This window comes from Acomys russatus, chromosome 32, assembly GCF_903995435.1.
Source record: "Acomys russatus chromosome 32, mAcoRus1.1, whole genome shotgun sequence".
In the NCBI taxonomy this organism is placed as follows: Eukaryota; Metazoa; Chordata; class Mammalia; order Rodentia; family Muridae; genus Acomys; species Acomys russatus.
Window position 1 is genome coordinate 40,690,173 of NC_067168.1, and position 13,638 is coordinate 40,703,810.

Consider the following 13,638-nt stretch of genomic DNA (forward strand, 5'->3'; position numbering starts at 1 on the left):
GGCCGTTCTTGCGAGCCGTGCACATCTTTCTTCCAGAGACATTTCCCAGCAACAGAACATAGGTAAACTCCGGGCAACACACGTGGATTTGATCAATAGCCCATTGTCCTGAGTTAAGATGGATGCTCCCAGCTCTGTGCTAGGGCTTTAGTGCCTTTCACCTCTTGCCACTGGAGAACAAGTGTTAAATCCAGGCCTGGTGTTTCAAGCCTCTGGGAGGCTTAGGCAGGGGGATTGCTGGGAGTTTGAGAGCAGCCTGAACTACAGATTAAGACCCTTTCTCAAAACAAAACACCTGACAAACAACAAAAATGCTGTCCCGTCCAAAACCTGAAGCGCAGGGACTTACTTTGTTACTGCCTTTTTGGGGAGAAAGAATAACCTCGTTTTTAATTTATGTTTTTATAACTATGAATAAAAATTTAAGCCTATTTTCACATACTTATTGACTGTTTGACTTTGTTTTCTAGCTTTTTTCTTTTAATGTTTTCTAGCTTTTAAATGTATTTATTTACTCAACCATGCTGGGACTCGAACCCTTAGCCTCCTAGAACTCAGCTGCAGGCCTTGTCTTTTTACTCGTGTACTTTCCCGCCGGGTTGTCTGTTACTCTTCTGGTGGATATTTTCTAAGAATCCTTCTAATGGCTTTAAAACATTTTATTTTATTATATGTATTTGTGTTTTGCTTGTGTGTATGGCTGTGTACTGTGTGTGTGCCTGGTGCTGGGAAGGCCAGAGGGAGCAGTGTCAGATGCCCAAGAACTGAGGTTACAGACACTTGTGAGCTGCCATGTTGAGCTGGGAGTTGATCCCAGGGCCTCTAGAAAAACTTAAAAGTGCTCTTAACCACTGAGCCATCTCTCCACCCCCTCTCTTGCTTTTTAATGTTTTTTAAATCTAATTTGTTATTACTGTTTACATGTAGTGGTGTGTGTGTATATGTGTGTGTGTGTGTGACACATGGGGAGGACAAATTTTTGGGAGTCTTTTCTCTCTATAATGTGTAGATTTCAGGAACTAAACCCAGTTGGGCAGGTTTGAGTGGCAATGACATGAGGATTTAGAGTCACCTCTGAAATGATTTCCAGTGACAGTCTTGAGAGACTCGGTGGCGCTGAAGGCCAGGCCTCCTTGCAGCCTTGCATAACTTCAAGTTAAAGCGCCAGAGTTTTCCATGTCTCTGTCTAAGGAAACTAAGAGCCTCCTGGGCAGGTGGGCGTGGTGGCAGAATGGTAGCCATGGGACTATACCACTGGGACCCTCTGGCCAGACTCTCTCTGTCCAGTCCTAAGAGAACCACTCTGTCTGCCCCTCGCCTACTCGCCCGTTCCATTCCTTGCTCAGAAGCAGGTAGCGAATATTGGCACAGTGTTTGCAGAGGGTCCTGTTTGGACCTTACATCTTCGTCTAGGGTCTGATGTTGTTAGTTTTAAAAGAAGCTTCATGTAATTTGTGAAGTTAAAAAAAAATGTTTAAATGAAGCTTCATGCTATTTGTCAGGTTAAAAAAAAAAGTAGTTTCTGGTGAGGGAGGGGGAGAAGAAAGAGGAGGGGGGAGAGTTCAAATTTCAGTGTCTGTCCTCAGATGCTGTCTACCCTGCTTTTCTTTGTTTTGTTCTGGTTTTGAGGTAGGGTTTCTCCCCAGCCTGATAATTCACTGCAGAGGCTGGCCACCCAGTGAGTCCCAGGTACAGGAATTCCAAGTGTATGCCATCACATCTGGCTTTTTATGTGGCTGGGGGATCGAACTCAGGGCCCCGTGGCTGCAGAGTAAACATTTTACCCACCGAGCTAGCTCCCCAGCCTCTAGAAAAATAGTAATTTCTAAAAAGGGACACTTTTTAGAAAAGGTATCAAGTTATGATAAAACAAAAATGTCTATTACATTTAAATGTCACATGGGGAGAGAGGGAGGAGAGAGAGAGAGAGAGAGAAGAGAGGAGAGGAGAGGAGAGGAGAGGAGTGGAGAGGAGGAGGGAGAGAGGAGAGGGAGGGAGGGAGGAGAGAGAGATCGATTCCCAGAGCCAGAGTTATTGGTGATTGTGAGCTTCCGGCCTGAGTTCTGGGAAGTGAACTGGTGTCCTTGGCAAGAGCAGTCTGTGCTCTTAACCACTGAACTCTCTCCAGACCCAGAATTAACGTTTAGACCTCAGCTTTCCTTCTGAGCCAAGGGTGCTATTCCCACTTTTTGATTGTTAGAATTGTCACTGCATTTTACTGGAGTTATTGAGGATAATAAGAGCTGTCTCATAGATTTCCCCCTTGAAATGTTCATTTTCATTTGAAAGAGAGCAGGCAGAGTGGAGGGCTGGCATGTGCCGGTTTTTAAAGCACAGGACCTAGCAGACCTAGCGTGGGTTTTATGGCAGTGAGGAACAAGAAAAAAAATGAATCCCCATAACTACTCTCTTAATTCCTTTGTCCAGTTCACATTTGAATAAAAGGGCGGAGCAACCCTCTGAATATCCTCATCACTGGCCCCTAGAAAAATAAACACATGATGCAAATTAAAAAGCAGAGACAGCACCTGCCATTCAAGCCAAGCTCCTGAACTGGAGTTAGAGACTGGAGTCCTAATGGCCAGTGCTGGTGTTCTCTGACTGTGGGATGTGAGAGCGAGGGTTGTTTGGTTGAAGGTTTTCTTTCTTTCATCCGGGAAACACTGGAGCTAGGGAGCTATGGGGACTGCCCAATGGGCATAGCGCTTGGTGTACAAGCCTGAGAACCTGTGAGAACCCGAGTTCAGATCCCCAGCACCCATGCAAAAAGCAGAGTGTGGCAGCATGTGCCCTGTGGCCCTAGTCCTGGGAAGTCAGAGACAGGTAGATGCCCCGACCCCACCCCGACCCCCCACCCCACCCCCGCTGGAAGCGGGTCCCCTGGGCATCCAGTCTATGGAGAAAAGCTTTAGGTTTAGTGTGAGAGAACCTGCCTCAAAAAATAAGGTGGAGAGTGATTAAAGTAAGACACTTAACAGCTGTGTCGTGCCTCCATGTGTACACACACACACACACACACACACACACACACACACACACATACACACACACACTGGAATTTATTGTCTCTCCACTGCTTTTTCCTTGGTTTGTTAATGTTTCTGGAAATCTAGATGAGAAATTGGAGCAGGAGGCCTGCCAAAAGTTCAGGGCCAGCTTGGGCTGCATAGTAAGTTCTAGACCAGCCTGGACTACATAGCAAGACTCCTTCTTGAGAAACAAAGGAAGAGAAGGAGAGAGGAAAGAAGATAAGGGAGGAAGGGAGAAGGAAGGACGGAAAGACAGGCTGGACAGGTCTTGTTACAGCAGGGCGATCTTTAGCCTCCATGTGTCCTAGGCAGGAAGCAGGGGACAGCATCTGGACATCCCACCCACCTCTTGAAGCAGGATTTCCATTTCCTTGCTTTTGCTCCTCTGAGGGCTGAGCATGCATTGTGTCGCCCTCCTTTGGTGACTGTGGCCTGGCAGAATGTTACCAGCAAAGGGTTCCTAATGAGCCTTTCTTGTTTCATTATTCAAGATGCTGTCTCTGTTGACCTGAAGAACAGTAAATGCTTTTTTTTTTTTTTTTTTTTTTTTTTTTTTTTTTTCGAGACAGGGTTTCTCTGTGTAGCCTTGGCCATCCTGGACTCACTTTGTAGACCAGGCTGGCCTCGAACTCACAGCGATCCGCCTGCCTCTGCCTCCCGAGTGCTGGGATTAAAGGCGTGCGCCACCACGCCCGGCTAGTAAATGCTTTTAATGACTTGTAAATCCTTACTGTTGTGTGGTTTGCATGGCTGCTGGCTCTTTCCTTGTACCTGGTCTCTCTGCACTGGGAAGGTCTGGTGGAAATTTCCAGAGGGGAGGCAAAAAGCTGGAATGCCTGGGTTAAAGGTCAGAGTAGATTGGCCACCTGGCTGGAAAAACAGCCCAGTCTAGTCTCCCTTGTCCAAGGAGATTGCTTTCTGCTTCTGCTTTGGGGTCAAGTGAAATTTCTAGAACCCGGTCTGATGTCAAGGAAACCATTTACTGACTTGCGTATCTTTGGGGAAAGTGTCTTTCTGCCTCACCTTAGGGGCAGGCATAGAGCCAGGTCCTTGGTACCTGGTCACTTGAGACTTGGTTTGAACTATCGCCTCTGTCACACCCTTACCTGAGACCAGGATTAGGGAGCCTGATGCCTTTGTCTGTAGTTCCCCCAGCCCCATGGCGTGGGACCAGAGTCCTCTGCTGTTCCTAATAGGTTCTGCAAGGCTGGGGATGGGCCAGGGCTGCTGAGCCCTGCAGCACACTGGAGGTGGTTGTGTAAGGTGAAAAGTTCGAGGCTCCACAGTGATGTCAGCATCGCTCGTATCACTGAGACGCACACTTACAATGACACGAATTTACATATAAGGTGCTAACGTCTGTCAGAACCTGCGGAGGTGTGTGCTGAGATCTGTCCGCAGCACCAGGCACAGAGCAGATCATCATGTTTCCCTTGGAGGGAAAACTCAAAACAAACACGGCATGGCTGTGTTCTAGCCCCAGACGCCTGGTCTTACAGAACAGAGTGGACCATGGCTTAGTATTTCCTTCCCGCCTTTCTTCCCTCCTCCCTCCTTTGTATAGCAGGCTCTCTCATGTAGCCCAGGGTATAGCTGGAGATGAACTCCTGAGCCTCCTGCCTCTACTTCCTGAGTGCTAAGATTCCAGAAGCCATAATGCCCAGCCAGCGTGACTTTTCGCTGTCACATCCTCTTGGCTCAGATGCAATAGGCCTGGGGGGTCACACACACATGCTCCTCCCACCATGTCACCCCAATCCTCTGCTTTGCACCCTGCCCGCCCTGGCCCTGCCTGAGTTAGCATGTAGGCCCATAGCGCGAGACTGATGGGTGAAACCCACTTCCTGAAGAAAGGCGTCACCCATGGGCAGGCTTGGGAGGAATCCATCACCCCGCCCAAGACAGAGTTCGAAGCTCATCTCAGCTGTGGCTGAAGAAAGCCAGTGCAGCATTCTATGCACTGGGCATTACCACAGTCCTAAGTAGTAGAGTTCCTGTTGTATGCTTTTAGGCATCAGCTCCTTTTGGCTAGTTTTCAACAACCAAACTATTTCAAGACAGCTTATTTCTCAGATGAGGCATTTGTAAAATCACCTTTGTGTTTGGGATTTAAAATTCACAGCCATCCACTCCCTATAAACCAGCTCTGTGTGACCAGGAAAGTAAGACCATTGAGCTGGGCGTGGCAGCAGCCAGCGGCACCCTCAGAAGCTCAGCTGTGGGTCTGTGATTGTGCCCACCTGGGTGCTTAGAGCGGATGCTTAGAGCAGATGCTGACCCTACAGAGAAACAAATGGTGGAGAGAGAAGTAGTAAATTAGGGGACTATAAAACTGCCCAGTAGACTCACTGGTGTAGAAATCTGGCCCTTTAAAGCAGTGGGTCATGACCCCCGTGGACGTCAAATGACCCTTTGACAGGGGTAAGACCATTGAAAAACACAGCTATTTATATCACCACTCACAACAGCAGCCAAAAGTACAGTTATGAAGTAGCAATGAAAATCATTTCATGTTTGGGGTCACCACAGCATGAGGAACTGTATTAAGGGTCACAGCGCTGGCAAGGTTGAGAACCACTGTTCTAAAGAGTTCCGTATGGTAGCCATTTGCCACCTGTGGCTACCGAGATCTTAAGATGTGGCTCATGCCACTGTGGAACTGAATTTATTATTTTTTTTAAAGCACTTTATTACACTTTGCCTATTTTGTGTGTGAGAGAGCAGAAGGGCGTGTGCCACGGTACATAAGTGGAGGTCACGGACCAGCTTCTGGGAGTCAGTCTTCTTCCATCCTGTAGGCTCTGCGGTGGGTGCCTTTGCCTGGGGAGGCATCCTGCCAGCCCTTATTTGCTTATCTGAAGTGTGTGTGTGTGTGTGTGTGTGTGTGTGTGTGTGTGTGTGTGTGTGTGTGTACGGTTGAATTTAGGGCCTTCCAAATTTACCCTACCACCAAGCCACATTTCCAATTTCAAAATAAGTTAAAGGAAAAAAAGACTGGGAATGTGGTGGCAAAGTGCTTGCCCAGCAAAGACAAGGTTCTGTGTTCAATCTGCAATATTGCTGTATAAGTGTTGCAGCTCATGCTTGTGCGAGCACATGTGTGTGGGGGCACACGTATATACACACACAAACACACACACACACACACACACACACACACACACACACACACACACACACGACTCTTAAATAAAATGCCATGTGAAAGGTGACAAGGTTAAAAGCTAGCCCTGCTGGGAAAGCAATTCTGGGAAGCCCTCCCGTCCTATGGGAGCCATCACAGGCCTCCTCCCCTGGGGCTGCCAATGCTAAAGGCCCACCCTGTTTGCCTTGCAGCCTCTGCCTCCTGCATGCTAGCTGCTGCTCTTCCCACCCCTGGTGTGGCTGTGGCCTCCTCCTCTTTTGGTTTTCTTCGTTCCTTGACTTTTTCCTGTTCCCCTTTCATGTAAAAAAGGCCATGAAATGAGATGAAGAGTGCTTCTGGTCCTTGCTAATGTCCCCACCCCATGTTTTTAAAGGTGACAGATGAATTCTCTTGGTTTAATTGTCCCTGGTTCTGTTGGCTGTTGACAAATGTCTTCCAGAACCCCCTCCCTCCCTCCTTCCCTCCCTCCCTTCCTCCCTCCCTCCCTCCCTCCCTCCCTCCCTCCCTCCCTCCCCAGGAGTGCCATCTTCCTGCCTTCCGGGGTGTGTTTTATTGAAAATTAACCTTTCTGCAGGTCGGCCCCTTTGCTTGGGAAGAGCACCTCTCCTTCCAGTCTATGCGAGCCAAGTGTGGTAAATGTGTGTGTATGTGTGGTTAGCCCAAGAAAGCCAGCTCAGCCCCCTGCAAGGCAGCCTGATTGTGACATCAGCAGCAGCCAGAATCAGCATCTCCAGGACTGCAGCCAGGGACCAGCCTGCTGTCCTCACACCCATCCAGTACAAGAGCCCAGCTTCTCCATCTGGGTCCTCACCCCTGCAGCACCATCGCTGAGCCTACCTCCTCCACATGGCAAAAATAAGAGTCCCTACATAAGGTGGTGCACGCTGAGGCAAGTTGACCCTCTGGCTCCGGAAGAGACTCCACACATCTGAGGAAGTGAACACAACTCTGCCTGTGGCATGCTCCAGCCCAGAACAGGCACCCTTCCTCTCCACAGAAACTCCTTCTGCTTACAAACCATGGCCTATTTGTGGGGAACCAGACTCAAGTGCCAAAGAGGCTCTTCCAGAAGAGAGTGCCCACCTGTACTAAACATGGAACGGACAGTAGGTCACCAGGAGCAGCTATTTTTGCTTTCATAATGACAAAACTTGTAAACCCCCCTGCCATGTTCTCGGGGGAGATGGCTTTTCCAAGCATGTGATAGTGAACGCCTTGCCTTTGGTCTCCATGGGACATAAGTGACTGCTGGAGGGTGCAGGAGGGGAAACCCAGGAATGTTTGCTGGGGCCGTGGGCAGATCTTGCATGACTTGGGATATGACTGCATAGGTGTGGGTTGACTTCAGCTTCCCATGCCACTGTGCCAGGTTTTTTTGTTTGTTTTCTGTTTTTTGTGACACTTGGCTATTAGAGGGTGTTCTTAGTATGGGAGGCATTGATTATGTGAAGGTACAGCGGAGGACTGTGCAACGGTGTGGTAATTGGGCTAACTGCACTCTGAATGGAAATTGATAGGCCACAAAAGTACTAAGTCCTTGATTTAATGGATTCTGTCAATGTGGTCAACAATAACAACATGTCACTAAGCAGAAAAGCATTGAGCAGGTGTGGTGGTGTATGCCTGTAATCCCAGCTCTCTTTGGCAGGTGGAGATGGGAGGGTCAGAAGGCCACCCTCAGCTATGTAGAGAGTCTGAGGCTAACCCAAGCTGACAAATGGCCTTGGTGTGCTAAGGCAGTCTGTCTGACATCACCCTTAAACACTGGGTGCTAAACCAGATAGTCCTCTACCATAGTGCCTCACTAAATCTCAGAGCTAAGGCATCAGGCCAGGCAGGCACAGAGAAAACTGAGTCCATTCAAATTCCCAAGGGCCGGGTCTGTTATGGGAGAGGGTGAGATTGCTAAGCAAACATCAGCCAAGGAAAGGACTCCTGGGAAATTCCTTGAACTGCCCCCAAACTCCAGTTAAATTACATCTGTGTGTTGAATAAGATAAATCGACACATGTGCACAAGAAACACTTGCTGGAAGTTTGCGTGTGTGTTGAAGAATAGAGGTTTCCTAGAAGTCAGAGGTGAAGGTGAGTTTTCAGTGGTCCCTTGAGCTGTGCACACGGCATCAGCTTTGGCTGCCAATGGCCGCTCATGGGCCCGCTTCTCCCTTCTGCATGGGAAGTGGTGGGCAGGCCACATCAACAGATGTTTCAGCTGCCTTCCCTTGGACCATCCCCAGCTAGGAGCCATTTATTTGGGCTCCCCGTTGATCCTTTGGGGAGTGAGGTCAGCCAAAAGGCGTAGACTCTATGGACGTTCAAGGAATATGTGGGGTCTGTCTTCAAGAAAACTGCTCAGGCACAGATGTGTGTGTGTGTGTGTGTACGCACGAGCACATGCATGCATGCATACATGGTTATATAGAGATAGGGAAGTGCACACATGTTCTCGTATGTGCACTTGTGTGGAGGCTTGAGGTAATATCAGGTGTCATTTCTTGGAAACACTGCTGACCTTACATTTTGGCCTGGAGCTCATCAGTTAGGCTAGGCTGGCTGGCAGCATGCCCCGGGGAGCCTCTCGTCTCTGTCTAGGACACCATGCCTGGCTTTTTGCGGGGTTCCTGGGGATCCAAGTCAGGTCCTCATACTTGCATGGAGAGCACTTTGTTGACTGAGCCAGCTTCCCATTTCTCTGCTCAGATATATGTTTGCTTAAAATAGCAAGGATGGTACTGGATATTCTAGAGACTGTTTATGGGTCCCAAGCCAAGGAGAGAGAGAGAGAGAGAGAGAGAGAGAGAGAGAGAGAGAGAGAGAGAGAGAGCGGAGAGAGGAGAGAGCGAGGAGGGAGAGAGAGAGAGAAGAGGAGGGAGGAGAGGAGAGGAGAGGAGAGAGAGAGAGAAGAGAGGAGGGGAGGGGAGGGAGGAGAGAGAAGAGAGAGGGAGGAGGAGGAGGGGCGGAGGCGGGAGGGGCGGAGAGCGAGAGAGAGCGAAGAGAGAGATAGGAGAGAGCGAGAGAGCAGATGAGAGAGAGAGTTGCACAGTATAGGTGCATGTGTGTGGGTATTCACAGAGACCAGAAGAAGGCATCAGGTGTCCTCTGTCATTCTTTGCCTTATTACTCCTTTGGCTTAGGGTCTCTCCCTATTCTGAAGCCCCTGTCTCTTGGCTAGACTGGCCCCAAACCTTAGTGATCCTCTTATCTCTGCCCTGCTCAGGGCTGGGGTTACAGGTGTGTGAAGGTTATGACCAGCTTACTATGTCCTTGAGCTATCTCTTTAGCTCGGAGTTCCATATATGCCAGGCTGAGAATGACCGTAGACTTCTGACCCTCCTGTTTCCACCCCAGGAATGCTGGGACTCCGCCACACACACCACCATGCTCACTACTGGGGATCAAACCCAGGGCTTTAGGCAAGTATTTCACCAACTGAGCTACTTTCCCAGTGCCCCAGGCCAAGGGGTCTTGCTGTGGGTACTGTGATAGACCTCCAGGGAGTGTCCCCATGCCCTAGCTTGCCTTCTTTCATCCGTCACATCTTCACTCACCCTTCCCCTCAAGTCATTAATATCTGTAGCACCATACACCCTAAGGTGCTTGTCTGGTAGACATATTGTATTTATTTATTTATGTTATTCGAGATTGGGCTTTCTGTGTAACAGAGACCTGGCTGTACTGGACTTATTTTGTAGACCAGATTGGTCTCAAGCTCACAGCAATCCACCTGCCTCTGCCTCCTGACTACTAGGATTAAAGGTGTGTGCCATCATGCCCTGCTGCTGCTGCTGCTGCTGCTGTTTAATCTCATTTTTCCAAAGCCCATTGATCTTTAAAACATATTTTAATTCTATTTCATTGTCTTAACTAGTATATATTCTTGTGGCTTGGCTCGTTTGCAAGGATCACTGGGAGGAAAGGCCTTGAAGGTCATCTTGGGTTGAGGCATATTCATTTGCTGAGTGTTACAAGTTCATTTTCACTCAAGATGGAGAAATACCATTGTGCTCCCTTGGAACACCTGGAGTTCATTGCTTTGTTGGTGAAGATCAAAGGTGTAAGTGTACAGGGCACCAGGAGAGAAGCAGGTGTTACCACCGAGGGGTGACAGGGTGTGATAAGTCCCTCTGCCTGGCTATGGAGATAGGTACACAGTTGCCAGTGTCTTTGGTTTTGTTTCTCCTTAAAACAGTGTCTCATGTGGCCTAGGTTGGTCTCAGAATTGCTATGCACCTTGCACTTCTGGTCTTCCTGCCTCTACCTCCCAAGTGTTGGCCTTACAGGCATGTACCACCACGCCCATTTTAATGGTGCTTGGGCTTGAACCCAGGGCTTTGTGCGTGTTAGGTAAGCCCTCTGCTAATTAAGTCACAACCTCAGCTTAGTTATTTTTTTTTATTAGTGTCTTTGAAATCCATGTCAGAAAGCAGAATCAGCAACGCCTTGCCCCGCAGGAGGAAAGAGTTGAGCCTTTGATCTCTGAGCACAGCCTGGATCTTCAAAGCCTCCATTCCCAGTGGTGCCTATGAACAGAAAGTGCTTCATGGATGCAGACAGATGGTGTTCACATCACCAGTTAGCCAGCTCAGTGCTCTCCATGTCTCGTACCCCAAATACTGACCCACATGGAGAGATTGAGGTCCAGTGTGGGTGGGGCCAACATGCCCTCTAAGACAGTCACTCTCAACATTAATGAATGAAACCAGGTATAGGTGGTGTGTGTGTGTGTGTGTGTGTGTGTGTGTGTGTGTGTGTGTGTGTGTGTGTTTGAGACTCTCACTTACTAGTTCGGGCTGGTGTCAAACTCATAGCAATTCTCCTGCCTCAGCCTCCTGAGTATTGGGTTTACAGGTGAGAGCTGTCACGCCCCTGTTTTCTTTTGTTAAAAACTGGTTGTGTGCTTGCTGATGGGTAGATCTGTCTACAAGTCATTCTGTTACTGCTATGATAACTCCTATTGCTGCTTTGCTTTTGTTTTGTTTTTTGAGACAGGGTTTCTCTGTGTCACCCTGGCTGTCCTGGGCTCGCTTTGTAGACCAGGCTGGCCTCGAACTCATGGAGATCCGCCTGTCTCTGCCTCCCGAGTGCTGGATTAAAGGCATGCACCACAACATCTGGCTTCGGCTTGCTATTCTTATCAAAAGGCAAGTTCTCAGAAGCTTGGAGAGACAGCTAATAGTGGTGGGTCCTTGCTTGAGGTTAGGGCAAGGTTTGCTAAGCCTCTGTGCCAGGGAGAGGATGTCACTGTGCACCCCCAAACCTCCTTCCCACCAGCAGTTCTGTGCTAGGCTAAACCCATCCCAGGATCTTCCATCATTCTGCCCATCGCTGTGAATGTATTGAGTAGCTTCAAATCCTACCCAGGGGACTGCAGTGTAGAGTTGATGTGGGAGGAGCCAGAGATATTGGTGTTTGCCCTGACACTGTTCTTGGAGTCGAGTGGTAGGATCTTGCAGAAGACCTCTGGCCACTGGAAGTTAGACATGATCTGGGTTTGATTTTCAGGTAGATCAGCCAGCACAGGGCTGGGGATGGTCCACCACCAGTGCTTCCCAGACTGAGCCAGGATGTGTTTAACTCCCAGTCCCGCCCTTCTGAGAGAGTGTCTGGTGTCAGATGGTTCCTGGATTTGCAGCCATCTTGAACTCTTCGTTCCTGCCCTGGGGACTCTGCCCAAGTAGGTAGGTGCCTGCTTCTTGGGCACGTTATGGGGAGTACTATAGTGGTGTCCCCTGCTCCCACCCTGACCCTGTGAGGGATACATGTCCTGGGTAAGTGACTTCAGCAGTGTCAGATTGGAATTGTGAGCTCCCAGGGAACAGGGCAGCCATGGAACACTGGCCTGGAACCCAGAAGACACAGAATGAAAAGCCAGAAGGAGGTCATGCAAAGGGTGACCTTGTGACCCCTCATCCTACTCTCTCTGTTCAGGCTCCTAGTGCCACAGCCTGGGCAACAAGCCACCACACCAAACAAAAGAGTAGGTGTTGGATAGGCAGAGCTGGAGGGACTAGAATGCAGCCGTGGGTCCTGGCTGTAGCCTAGGTCCCCGGCTGAGTGTTCTTTGCTAGCGTGAGATGAGTGAGAGATCCTCAGCCACTTCTGAATGCTCTAGTGAAGCAACTTGTCCTGATGCTCTGTAGTGCAACCCAAGGAGAAGGCTAAAGAACCGGGGCATGGTGGGACTTGAGCCCTGAGGGGTTCACTCAAGCCTCCCCCCACCTTAGGGAGAGGACCTGGCCATTTGGAAGCTGTCAATAGCAAATTCTACTTCAACTGAAATTTGAAAATGTCTAGTGCATCTGAGAGGGAGCAGACAGCACATAGACGTTTGCTGGCCTGGACAGCCATAGCCCTTTAATCACTGGTACTCTGTGTGTGCTAAAAGTGTATTTAAATGGAAGACACTCTGTCTAATAAGACTAATAAACTGTTGTGGTTTTTTTGCAAGGACATGTGAACAAATCTGTCTTTTTATACTTATCTCTCTACGAGAAGCTTACTCTGTCTCCTCTGCTGCTCATAGCTGGATGCAACTCTAGAATGCTTGCTTATGGTATTTAAAGAGGGACTGTGGCCGTGTGGGCTGATGGGACAGGTTGGCAGAGTCCCAGGGATGGTGCATAGCAAGGTTGACAGGGGCACACTAGAAAAATCCTGTGCTCGCTGGTTCCCCCTTGTACAGTTGACATCTTGGTTCCTCTCTGTGCTGTGTGAGAGATGGGACTCGGTGACTGAGTTAGCAAATGGGCACCAAGAAGAGCAGGGCCAGGGGCCAGCGTGCTCCCCTGCCACCGCTGTGAAGTCTCAGAATGTTTCCTAACTTTTCATTTTTTGTCTCTTCATGCCAGTTCCGAGACTTAGCTTGCTAGAGTGGTCCTTATTGGTTTGAGTGGAATTGTCTTGGAGTGAAAATTTCCAGAAATAAAGCAATTTTAAAACTCCAGGGGGACTCAACTTTTATTTATAAATGCTGAAAAAAAATGACATTATACATAAAGTATACAGGGCGTGTAAGTTCATAGGTTATGTTTGGCAGTGGTCACATACGTGCACTGTGCATGTGGGCATAGCTGTCCAGCCTTTTGACATTGTAATGTTGTCAGCTACAAAGTTTACTCCAGAGCCCTAAAGTTACCAAAATTAATAAATCAATGAATATTAAAAAAAAAAAATCAAGGGTCAATGAGAGCAGTTGGGTAAAAGGTTTCCAAGCCTGACAACCTGAGTTCTAGTCCCAGAGCCTACATGGTAGAAGGAAAAAAACTGACTCCTGCAAAGTCAGCATCACACACATACATACACAGACACACACACACAGACACACTCTCACGCATGCACGCACTCATACACACACACAAACATAATTTTTAATTACAAAAATATGGTCAAGGTAATCACAGTATGCATAGCTATGCTTCTGCATGTAATATGCAATATGCATAGCTATGCATTCAGCACTCATGAT

At 48.6% G+C, this 13,638-nt stretch overlaps 1 protein-coding gene across 5 annotated transcripts in view; it reads left to right on the plus strand.

Moving 5' to 3' along the window:
• The window catches only part of Osbpl10 (oxysterol binding protein like 10), a 237,752-nt gene that overhangs the window by 203,767 nt on the left and 20,347 nt on the right, over window positions 1–13,638 (plus strand). The window lies entirely within an intron of this gene.